At 39.0% G+C, this 12209-nt stretch overlaps 1 protein-coding gene across 3 annotated transcripts in view; it reads right to left on the bottom strand.

Moving 5' to 3' along the window:
- NRG1 (neuregulin 1) overlaps positions 1–12209 on the bottom strand; it is a 953340-nt gene that overhangs the window by 117231 nt on the left and 823900 nt on the right. The gene's annotated exons all lie outside the window — the stretch shown is intronic.

The following is a 12209-nucleotide window of genomic DNA, read 5'->3' as shown; positions in this document are numbered from 1 at the left end:
TTAAGCTAATAAGAAACACTGGTAAATAGCGCTCTTCATTTTGAAAATTTCACTGCAGAGGTTTGAATTCCCTGGGCGCTGTAATATATACCACATGTCCTCAGCTAGAACCACACTGCAAGTATGAAGAAGAGTTTTCCACTAAAGTGAAGGAGAAATAAAGAATTTCTCCAGACAAACAAAATTGAGGGAATTTATAGCCAGTAGCAAGAGATAGTAAAACAGATTCTTTAAAGAGAAGGAAAGTGATATAGGTCAGAAACTCAGATGCACATGAAGAAAAGAAAAGCACCAAAACAAAACAAAACAAAAAAAAGTGAGGGCAAAAAAAAAAATTTGTTCTTCTTTTTGATTGATCTAACAGATAAGAGTTTGCTCAAAATGATAATAGCAACAATATATTTGATTATGTATGATTATGTGTAAAAACCTACTCATGGGGTGCCTGGGTGGCTCAGTTGGTTAAGCGACTGCCTTCGGCTCAGGTCATGATCCTGGAGTCCTGGGATCGAGTCCCGCATCAGGCTCCCTGCTCAGCGGGGAGTCTGCTTCTCCCTCTGACCCTCCCCACTCTCATGCTCTCTCTATCTCATTCTCTCTCTCAAATAAATAAATAAAATCTTAAAAAAAAAAACCTACTCATGTATGTTTACATATAAGTGAAATAAATAAAGGCAATGATCCAAGAAATGGGGGGGAAAAAAAAGCATGCCTTTTGGGTTAGGTTTCAGTAGCTTTACCTTACAGATAGTTTCAACGCAGCGTTTTTTTCCCCCTTATAAAATAGCAGCCCTTGGGCGCCTGGGTGGCTCAGTTGGTTGGGCCACTGCCTTCGGCTCAGGTCATGATCCTGGAGTCCCGGGATCGAGTACCGCATCGGGCTCCCTGCTCGGCGGGGAGTCTGCTTCTCCCTCTGACCCTCCCCCCTCTCATGTGCTTTCTCTCTCTCATTCTCTCTCTCTCAAATAAATAAATAAAATCTTTAAAAAAAAAATAGCAGCCCTTAAAAGGCTGGAAGAAATGCAGTGTTCAATAGGGAGTACAGGATTCCCCGAACCTCCCATTCTTGCATGTCAGTTCACACTATATGCATCTGAACCTTTAATCCCTGCTTTACTGTGACTGCACACTCAAATGGTTTCCAAGGAACCATTCTGCTCACCTATGTCAACAGGACTCTTAAAAACTCTCTCTAAATCTATACTACACACACAACCAGCATATGAGTCCCAGAAGCAATAAAGTTAGAGCTCAAGTCCTGAGAAATTCTGCTTTAAGCACATTATATTTGGTATAGCACAATCTTCCCTGCTCTTAAATAGTTTTACGCTTTAAGTGGGCATGCAATAAAAATATTACCATTTCTTTCAAAATGAAATTGACCCATAATTATAAATGATTTAAAGGACGTTAAATCTCAAAATGTGTCTGCAGTAACAACAACTACAAAAGCCTGAAACAATTTGCTTAATTGTAATTATGACTGTGACAAGCTTATGGGCAAAATGACTTATCCTCTCCATAACCTGCACTTATATACCAATAACCAATATTTTAAAATAATACTTAAAATAAGATCTTGTGCCAGCTTTCTAGCTTTAACTATTTTATTTTTTAAATTAACTTATTTATGTTAGAGAGGGGAGGGGGGGAGAGCATAAGCAGGGGGAGGGGCAGAGGGAGAGACTCCCAAGTAAGCTCTACACTCAGCAGGGCTGCATCTCAGGACCCTGAGATCGTGACCTGAGCTGAAACCAAGAGTCAGATGCTCAACTGGCTGAGCCAATCTGGCACCCCATTAACTATTTGATTTTAAAGCAGTGAGAGTTCTCTTAAAGATTCTAACAATGGACATGAAATTTCCTATCACAGGAAATCTGTTTCTTAGCATTTATAGTATTCATACTGAGAGGTATTAACATTTCAATAATCAATATTCATGTAAATATTCAAAACCCATATAAGCAAAGTAAATGTTTATGCTAAATTAGGGTACTTTATAATTCCTTTACAGATCACCCAGTTAAAATACATGGGCCCATCGCTTCTCGGCCTTTTGGCTAAGATCAAGTGTAAAATACATGGGCCCTACTTCCTCACTTATGTCCCAAACCAACATTACATTCAAGTATAATACATTGGCATTTCATTCAGAGCCAATCATCTAGGTTTCAAAAATCAAAATGGGGTTCAGGCAGCCCAAGTCGGGCAGGTAAGAGAAGATACCCAAAACAGTAACCCAGAGTTTAAAAAGTGGTCCTCAGCTTGTACCAACAACTACTCACCTCACCTTAATCACTCAGAGCAAACATATTCTGTAGAAAAAGAAATTATCGGGCTCTGCTCTAGTTGTCATCTTAAAGACACGCAGCACTTAGAAAGGTAAGCAACGTATCCTACAAAGACTAGGACAAAACAGCAGAGACAAAATCCTGTGGGCTGCCACAACGGTTCTTTCCCTGGGCTACACACATCGGACTGTGGGGTGTGTACTGTCCTCCCTGGAGAGGTATTCCAAGAGCCCCGTGGCACCCTGAAGCTAAGATCGGCTTGCAGAAAGCCAGCGTCCTGTAAAGTGGTTTCCCATCAAATCAGAAGGTGAATGTAACTGAAGAAAGGGGGTACAGGAGGTAAAGAAAAAAAAAAAACAGTTCTTCATTCATTCCCCCCCTTGGGACTAGGAGCAGAAGGTTGTCTTTATCCCTTAATCACATCCCCTCTAGCAGTAAAGAAGTGAGGAAGGGTGGTGTGAATCGGTGAGGGATCAGAATTTCCTTTGGCTGAAACATGCCTATTTGGAGGAAGAATCGCAAGGATATACCACTTTAACCCTTCAGGCTCCACCCCAATAAAGCCCAGGAGCACCCATATTTCTGTGTCCCCTTAAAAAATAAACATGAGCCAGAATTTCCTACCTTTTAAAAATCACATTACCATCTCGTTCATCACAACAAAAGCTACATCACACCTTTGTGCCAGGCATTCTGCTAGGTTGTTAATATATATTATTTTCTTATCTTCACTAATCCTGTACAGTACATATAATCTTAAAAAAAAAAAAAGAAAAAAGAAACAGACTCAGGCAGCTTAGGTAACTTAGCCATGGTCACAAAGCTATTAAGTGATACGGCCGAGATCTGAACAAAAGTCTGATTCAAGGGCGCCTAGATGGCTCAGTCAGTTAAGCGTCTGCCTTCGGCTCACGTCACGGTCCCAGGGTCCTGGGATTGAGCCCCACATCGGGCTCCTTGCTCAGCGGGGAGCCTGCTTCTCCTTCTCCCTCTGCCTGCCTGTCTACTTGAGCTTTCTCTGTCAAATAAATAAATAAAATCTTAAAAAAAAAAAAGTCTGATTCATGCTATTTCTGCTGAAAAATACTGCTTTTCTTTTTAATCACAATAATGCATCTGCTTATATGTTGCTTACCTACCACTTCATTGGGAGAATAAGGGAACCAAAAAGTATAATAATGAAAAAGGCTTAGTTCCTTAATGTAGTCTGTAAACAAACTTAAAGGCACCTCCTTTCCAAAATAAGAGCTTTCTAAAATTTTGCCTAGTGATATCCAGAAGTTATAAGGATCAAGTACAGGCTATTTAAATGTGACCTACTTATAATGGAAATTGAATGAGCTCCTCCACAGTCTCAGTTCCAGCATTTTCTCTGGAAAGCTCTCTCGGTTATGTACTTCTGTGAAACAAACTGCCCCAAAATAGCTTGAAACAACAACAGTTGTCGTCTATCTCCCGAGTCTGCAGGCTGACGGGGTTCAGCTGAGTGGTTCTTCTGCTCCATTTGATGTCAGCTGGGGCTGCAGTCAGCTGGGGCACAACGGGGCTGAACTATGAAGATGGCACTCACGTGACCAGCAGCTGATGCCGGATGTCAGCGGGAAGCTCAGTGGGGGCTGGGGGGCACACCAACCCACAGCCTCTCCCTGTGGCTTGGGCTTCTCACAGCATGGGGGCTGGGTTCTGAGCAGAAGCATCCCAAGAAGGAGGAAGCACAAGCTGCCAGTCCTCCTGCAGACTGAATCTGGAGGCTACATGGGTTATTTCCATTGCCTCCTACTGGTGAAGCAGGATGGGGATGGGGGGGAGGGGATTAAGTCTCGATGGGACAGTGACAAAGAATTTGCCGCCATAATTCATCCACCGCAGAAGGTAAGGAAGTAAACGTTAGTAAGTCGACCTGGGACAAGAGGAGATGGCGTAATACAGAATGGGATTTGGCAGAAGAAAATCAAAATACACGTGTATTTCTGATCCACTTTCATAATATTGCAGCTTCCTTCTAAGCCAGCTTCAATGAAGAAAAAAGAAATCCTATCATATCATCAAATATACTGAAATTCCTCTGCTACTTCAATTCAAGCCAGGCTATTGGGTTTAGCATTTATTTTATTTATTTTATTATCAGAAGTATTTAGCACAGCTCTAGCAGATGAAAGAGGGTGGTAAATGCCAGTTTGCTTTTGACTGTATTACCCAAATTTCTCTTCTCTTTTACATTTTTTTCCCCTATATTTTGGCTCTTTTGCTCTGAAAATGTTCATCTCTGAAAAATCTTACCCTTGCTCCTAAATTTTATGGCCAAAAACACAGAATTTACTTTGTGGTGTCTAGTACCACAATGACCAGGATAATTTCTTTTTTTCTTTTTTTTTTTAAGACTTATTTATTTATTTGAAAGAAAGAGAGAGCATGCATGAGCAAAGCTGGGGGAGGGGCAAAGGGAGAGAATCCCAAGCATACTCCCTGCTGAGCACAGAGCCTGGACTTGGGGCTGCATCCCATGTCCCAGGAGATCGTGACCTGAGCCAAAACCAAACAAATGCCCAACCAACTGAGCCACCCAGGTGCCCCAGGGATAAGATGACTATGGATAAAATGTAATGATTTATGTATTTGCTAATGAATTATGAAATCACAGTTTTCACAAGAAAGCTTCATGTTCTAAAGGTAACCTTTTTTTTTTTTTTTTTTAAGGAATCTGGAAAGGATTTTTTTTTTTTTTTCAAAGATATCCCTCATTTATCCATTTGACAGAGAAATAGCACAAGTAGGCAGAGTGGCAGGCAGAGGGAGAGGGAGAAGCAGGCTCTCCGCCGAGCAGGGAGCCCGATGTGGGGCTCGACCCCAGGACCCTGGGACCATGACCCGAGCCGAAGGCAGACGCTTAACGACTGAGCCACCCAGGCGCCCCGTTCTAAAGGTAACCTTAAAAACTTACTGCTTCCTATGGAGAGGACAGAGTACTCAAATGCATCTATTAGCCTCTTCCTACTCATTTGAAAGTCATTCCCTAGGTGGCCACAACTCCTCCCTGGAGTCCTTCTATGCTTCCAAGTCATGGACCCAGCATTTTCTTAACTGTACCACTACTGGGGCACATCTTCACAGTCTGTGCTATTATTTATTTATTTTTTTAAAGATTTTATTTATTTATTCATAAGAGACAGAGAGAGAGAGGCAGAGGGAGAAGCAGGCTCCCCGCTGAGCAGGGAGCCCAATACGGGACTCGATCTCAGGACCCTGGGATCATGACCTGAGCCGAAGGCAGACGCTTAACCATCTGAGCCACCCAGGTGCCCTGTGCTATTATTTAATCATGCCATGTGTATAGGACTGAAGAATACAATTTCTTTGAAGGCCAGGTCTATCACTATCTGGCTGTCCCAAGCCTAGAGCTGCGTTATCCATTCAGTACATACATTTTGTTTGGTTTTTATTTTTAATTGAAATTGAATTATACAGATTATGGCCCCTCTAATAAATGGGTAAACCTTTTTTGTATCCATCTAATTATTCAAAATACCCTCTGTACTCTCGTTCATTTTTTCAAATCTTTTAGTGTTTAGTTCAGTCACATCCTTATCAAATTTTTCTGACTGTTCCTAAATATGCCTTTTGAGAATTTATCTTATTCTACTGAAACTCTGTTATCATAAATATGCTTCATGTTTAACCACCACAGATCCTTTCAGTGGATGGAAAGTTGGGAATAAACCAAAATTTAACTGTTATTCCTGTAATTCTTCTCTCTTCAACTAAACAGAAAAATTCTCTGAGGGCCAACCAAATCCATGTACTATTTGATGTTCTTCTACATTATTCATAATGCTAAATGGGGGGATATGAAACTCATCCTACCTTACTGGGCAGGTGTTTTCTCCCCACTCTGAAGGTGAGTGAAGACTCTGGATTATACTATTCTTTCCCAGTGAAAATTTTCTCAGAGAAAACAATCTGACTTAATTTCAAGAATTATTTTGTGAGATGCTGTATCAAACATTTGGCATTGACTGTGGGTCTGTGTTCTCATTTTGTAACAAGATGATCAATTCACTCTGGCACATTTTGTTCTTTATGAGTTGAGATCCTCCGTTGCTCAAGATACAGTATATGACCTCAAAGATGAGGATTTGAGAATTTATATATAGAAAGATATCTTTATTAAATGGGATAGTTATAATAAGCTTTCTTTACTTTGAGAGAACCTATTAGTTTCTCACTCCCCGTAAGTGAAATCATTAGTTATATGCAAAAAGAGTTTATTTTATTTTTGATTTTATAAGTCACCTTTCTTTTAAAATTACACTGGACATGTTCTGGAAGCAGCTGGAGATGGTTGCACAACATTGTGATTAAGTATCAGTGACTTGTTCACATTAGAATGATTTTAGATTATGTGAATTCTAACTCAATAACAACAAAAAAATGACTTTTGGACACTCATCATGGTTTCAGCTTCTCCAACATTTAATTTCAAAAGGAAATATGTTTCCTTTTGAAACCAGTTTTACTAGTGGACTGCACTAAAATAATGAGACTTTGGTACATTTAGGTTGCCCTTTCATCTACAAAAATCTCGGTAGGTCACGTGGCATTAAATCTCTGACAGTTATTAATTAACTACAAACTCTGAATTGATGTTGATGATGCAACACTGCATCCCAAGGAACTCAGAAGCATGAATAAAGATATACTAAATTGATATGTCATTGAGGGTTTCCATTCAAAAGACATTTTATGAGAAAATGAGCAAAAGCTTATAACTCTATCTCATTTTATATACTTAAAATATTATTTCTCATTGTTAACTCCATCCCATTCCCCTATTTAGAATATACTAGAAATATGAGCAAAGGATGAGGGAGAAAGTGGCAGTTATTCTGAACTATCTGTATTTTCTACGCAGTGTGCTTTGTTATGAAATGTGTGATAAACTCACTGCCTGAATGTCAATTCCATAAGGGCAAGCACTTGTGTCTGTCTCCATCACTACATCCCTTCTGCCCAGAACATGCCTGGCACACAGATGTGTGTTGTTGAATCGATGCATCGATACTGGAAACTACTAAAGAGAGATGAATTAACTACAGGAAAACATGTGAAAGGCATGGGTACTCCAGATAAGAGTTGTACTTGTGTGAATAAACACAAATAATGTTAAAGTACTGTGTGTGTATATGTGTAATAGAAAAAAAAAATTATCCTTATAGTGACTACTCTGATATATGGATGGACAGTCAATCATAATGTTTACTAGAGCAATATATGTTGGATTAGTTACCTTGAACAAATCCCTTTGCTTGTTTGAAGTTAAGATCACATCACAGAGCACCATGGCTAAGAGAGAATTTTTGTTTGTTTTATCCTCAAGTCTTATGGCAAAACAAGGGATAATCAGCACTTTTATGAGCATGTAGATAATGTTATTTAAGGGGAATAATAAAGGCTATACTTTGTTGCAGTAAGAGAAATTAAACATAGGGAGAAATATCTCTGATAATCAATGCCTGTTTAATACAAAGTCAGTAAGGTTTCAAACATGGAAGTAATTAAACTTGATTTACACTTAGGCACTAGCTATTTGTTTCAGTTTCTTGTCAGCTGACTCTATAAACTGATCCCCAAATCAATCCAGAAATGCAGTGTATAGCACAACACATCACTTTTACAAATGCTCTGGAATTTGTTACTTTGACTTTTCAATCTTCTGCTTCAGCCAGAACCTGTTGAGCATGAGATGGTCCACATAGGAAGGCAGTTATGAATTACTTATAAGACAGTACCATCCACTCAAGAGACTCTGAAACATCATATAAAGTCTTCTATAAAATAAACCCTCACAACTCACCTGGAATCAAGGAAGCTTCAGGAAGGGAATTATCTGAAGTGTCCTACTTTTAAATATAGTCCAAATTTGTAAATCTGAGAAGAGTTCATCCAGAGGAAACATGTTACAATATACATTTTCCTTAGGGTCTACTTAAGTCTTGCTCCTTGCTGCTGATCAAAATGAAAATATAAAGTTGCACCAAAGGGAAAAAAGAGAGGAATAAAACTATAAGCAGTTGCCAGAGCTGATTTGGCATTCTGAGCGAGTCACCTAACTGGCAATGCTGTTATAAGGTCATGAGCCTTATAATGCTCATAGAAGCAGAAGTATCCTATTTAAAATCAAATGCCAGCCTCCCATTTTTCTGCTGCTTCTCAGTCCAAGGGGTGGACACTTTTTCTGCACTGTTACAATTTTTATTACTTTAAAAATATGAATTTAACAGTCATAAGATAAAAGTGTCTTGTCATTCGGTCTCCAATTCAAAAGTCTTCTATCCTAAATCACACAATATGTTGCTAGGTTCAGATCTGTTTAAGAATGCCTTGTTTCTTTTTTTTTTTTTTTCATTTCAGAAATTACATGGAGTGAAAGGATTTAGGCTTAATGCAAAGATGAACTGTAATCTCAAGAATAATTAGATCTAAATTTTTCACTTACTGAATGTTGGAGCTGAAGCAGGACTTGCCCATGAATTTTATTTTGTCCAAGAAGAAAAAAGGTCCCAGGAGGTAAAAATAATCTTCCTGGAGTCACACCAAAATTAATTTCAGAGTCAAGACTACAATTCAGGTCTAATGCTCCTCTCCTTTCCACTCATTTCTACAAAGGAAAGCTCTTTAGGGACATACTGCCAATGTCAATACAAAGGAACAGTAGAAGGGAGGGTTTAGATGTTCTGTCACTACTGCCATGGATTATCTCTATAGAAATATCTCACTTTGAACTTGCATTGTGACTGCTTCTACTTGAAAGTTAACCCTGTTTAATGCTCCCAGGACCACTTTTGGTCACAACTCTCCTGAATATTCAGGCTCTCTTTCTGGAAGATATCCACAGATCAATATTCATATTTGGACTCATTTATTCAACCTGATTTCATCACACTAAGGGGACACACAGAATGTGCTCTGTGAAGCCCAGTAGCTTTCACAGAGGATAGGTCGGAGATTAAGAAATCAGTTTAACAATGGCAACATGACAATGAGCTTTATGCTCACACAGAAAGATACAGAATAGAGACTCTAGTAGATGGAAGGGAGCTTATATTAAGGGAGAGGAAAGAAGACTGTCATGTCAAAATAGGGATCAGCCTAATATTATTGCAGTGGTTCAAAAACATGTGATACCAAGATGGCCAATAGCTGAGAACTGGCGAGGCAAGGTTATGGCCTCTTTTAATTTGGAGAGTCAGAAGACTGGCACAGGGAAGGAGTGACTGTCAGGAACAGGAGAAAGAAGGCTGTTGCTAATGGAGTTAAATTCTGAAATATGATGCCTAGAAAATCCCAGGTCCAAATGTGATGACTCATCCCAGAGAAACCTATATTCTGTTTGTTGGCATAATCCGTCACTTACATATTCTTTTAAAGATTGTAATAAAACACATGTATCAGGCAAAGTGGGATATGTGGGAGTAAAATGCACTCATATATGCAACTTACTTGAAAGGGCATCAAAAATAAGAGTGGATGGATAAATAAAAATGATACTCAAAGCAAATACAGCAAATGTTACCTGTAAAATCTAGACAATGGGTATAAGTTGTTTACAAAGCATTCAGTTTTTCTGTATACTTGAACATTCCATAATAAAGCGTTGGAAAAAAAATTTGAAGATTTTTTTCATGGCTATTTCTCGCCAGCACGTATGACAGAGAACCCACCTTAATATGCTATAGTAAGGTTTTATTATAAAAACTCCAGGGCGCCTGGGTGGCTCAGTCTTCAAGCGTCTGCCGTCGGCTCAGGTCATGATCCCAAGGTCCTGGGATCGAGCCCCACATCAGGCTCCCTGCTCCGCGGGAAGTCTGCTTCTCCCTCTCCCACTCCCCCTGCTTGTGTTCCCTCTCTCGCTCTCTCTCTGTCGAAAAATAAATAAAATCTTAAAAAAAAAAACCAAAAAACCAACTCCATAGCCTATGCCAAACAAACAAAATAACCAATTCCACATTCATCAACCTGCACTTGGTTATTTCCCTTCCTCTATGCAGGTACCCTCTGCACCCACCTCCCCTTACCACTCTTACTTTAAGGAATTGATTTTTAAAATGAATTTCAAAATTATATCAAAAATACAAGATTTGTATCATTTTAACTATTATCTAATGGCAATGAACTATCTTTATATAAACAAACCATTAGTTGCTGCAGAAAATCTAAGAGCTTTTCCTGACCCCTCCCTCATACCATTTATTTGCCGAGAAGGGATTTTTCTTAATGCCCTCCTTCAGTCACTGGGGGATTGGAACATCTATGAATAATGTGAAGAGGGAAATTGTAAAGTTCACTTTACTGACGATCAGAAAGGCTAGACAGTAAGCATCATTTTGTTGGAAAAACAGAAATAGAATCCTTTAATGGTTGATGACACTTGCATCCTGAACATATCTTTTTCAATGGCCAAATGGTCAGGGGACACTAAGGCCAAACGGCTCTGATGTGGAGGGTGAGCTTCTCCACTGCTGTATTTCCCACACAGTTATGCATACAGATATTTTATAAAACTGTTAAATATTTATGATGCAGTACAAAGCCCCTCTAAAAGCATCTGTATTTAACTAAATCATGTCAGTGACAGCAACAGGCATGCAGAGTAATTTCACCTAGCAGGAAAGTACTTCTTTTACATATCACTGCCGTGCAGAGAGTTTCAACCATATGCTGTTTCTACCCGCATATACCTCCCATAAGAAGGAAAAGGCTTTTAAAGAGCCTTCTCAAATGAAACATAAATCTTCTGAAGTGTTTCTCAAAAATTCTTCCCTGAGGCTTTGCTACGACCTGTCACTAGAGGTGAGACAAATAACCCATCCTTAGGTTGAGTCCCCTTCACCCCAGTTTAGATACCTGGATTTAACCCAATCTTTACTTCTGTCATGTCCTTCCAAAGGTTTACTGACTATACCAAAGGCATCCAAAAAATTAAATACAAAAGGATATCCAAAAGGTATCCATGTACACCTAGATCCCCCCTATTCTTCCCTTTCACCCTCAAAAGGATGCCAAGGAAAAAGTTTTTGATGAGTATATCTAAAATTAAATTATTGGTAATCATTCAGAAACTTAAAACCAAAGAATCTATTGAGATAAATATCACTATTTAAACAGTTTTCCAAGGTCTCTAAGCTTTTGGTGATGCAAATGAACAGCAGAGAGAAGTCACTGAAATTAAAAAAAAAAAAAAGTGCAATGAGAAGGTAAGACATTTTTAGGCATCTCCAGGCTCAGAGCTCGCTGTACTCCTGGAGACAGGAGGTTTAAAATAAACTGTGTCAAAGGAAAAAGATGGGTTGAATGGGTACAAAAATAATTATTTTAGTGAACTGTATGCTATCAAAAACCCAGAGCTAAATGCTTGAATTGCCCAACTCAAAATGAAATGATATTACTGTAATTCAGCCAACATACAGCAACTGATTAGGAAGTTTTTGCTGTTCAGCATTTAAACTAACTTCATTTCACAGTCTGGAAGGTAAAAATGGAAAGCCTCAAGATGACCTGCCTTTCAAAAGCAGTAGATTTCAGATTTTGAGGTCGCTGTATTATATATGATCAAAAATAGCTACCATTTCTAAAGACCAAAGATGTACATGAATTTATCTTGCTATCTAACTGCCCATCCATCCAAAAAATGTTCTCTAAGTGGTTGGTTATGTCCCAGGCATTGTGCTGGAGTTTATAGGGAAAAGACATTCCAGCTATAGTCTCTCTTTTCTCTGAAGTAGAAAGTGGGGTTATCTGCCAAGAGTGAAGGCATGATTCAAATTTTGAAAGTGATAAGGTCCAAGTCTCCTCAGAAAAAATAGAAGAGAAAGCTGACTCTGAAAAACAGAGGCAGGACAAGCATTGTCCTTCCTTATTTAT

This window comes from Leptonychotes weddellii, chromosome 2 (assembly GCF_054177405.1).
Source record: "Leptonychotes weddellii isolate Sample4059 chromosome 2, ASM5417740v2, whole genome shotgun sequence".
Classification (NCBI taxonomy): domain Eukaryota; kingdom Metazoa; phylum Chordata; class Mammalia; order Carnivora; family Phocidae; genus Leptonychotes; species Leptonychotes weddellii.
Note: the sequence above shows the minus strand (reverse complement) of the source record. Positions and strands in the feature narration are given on the sequence as shown.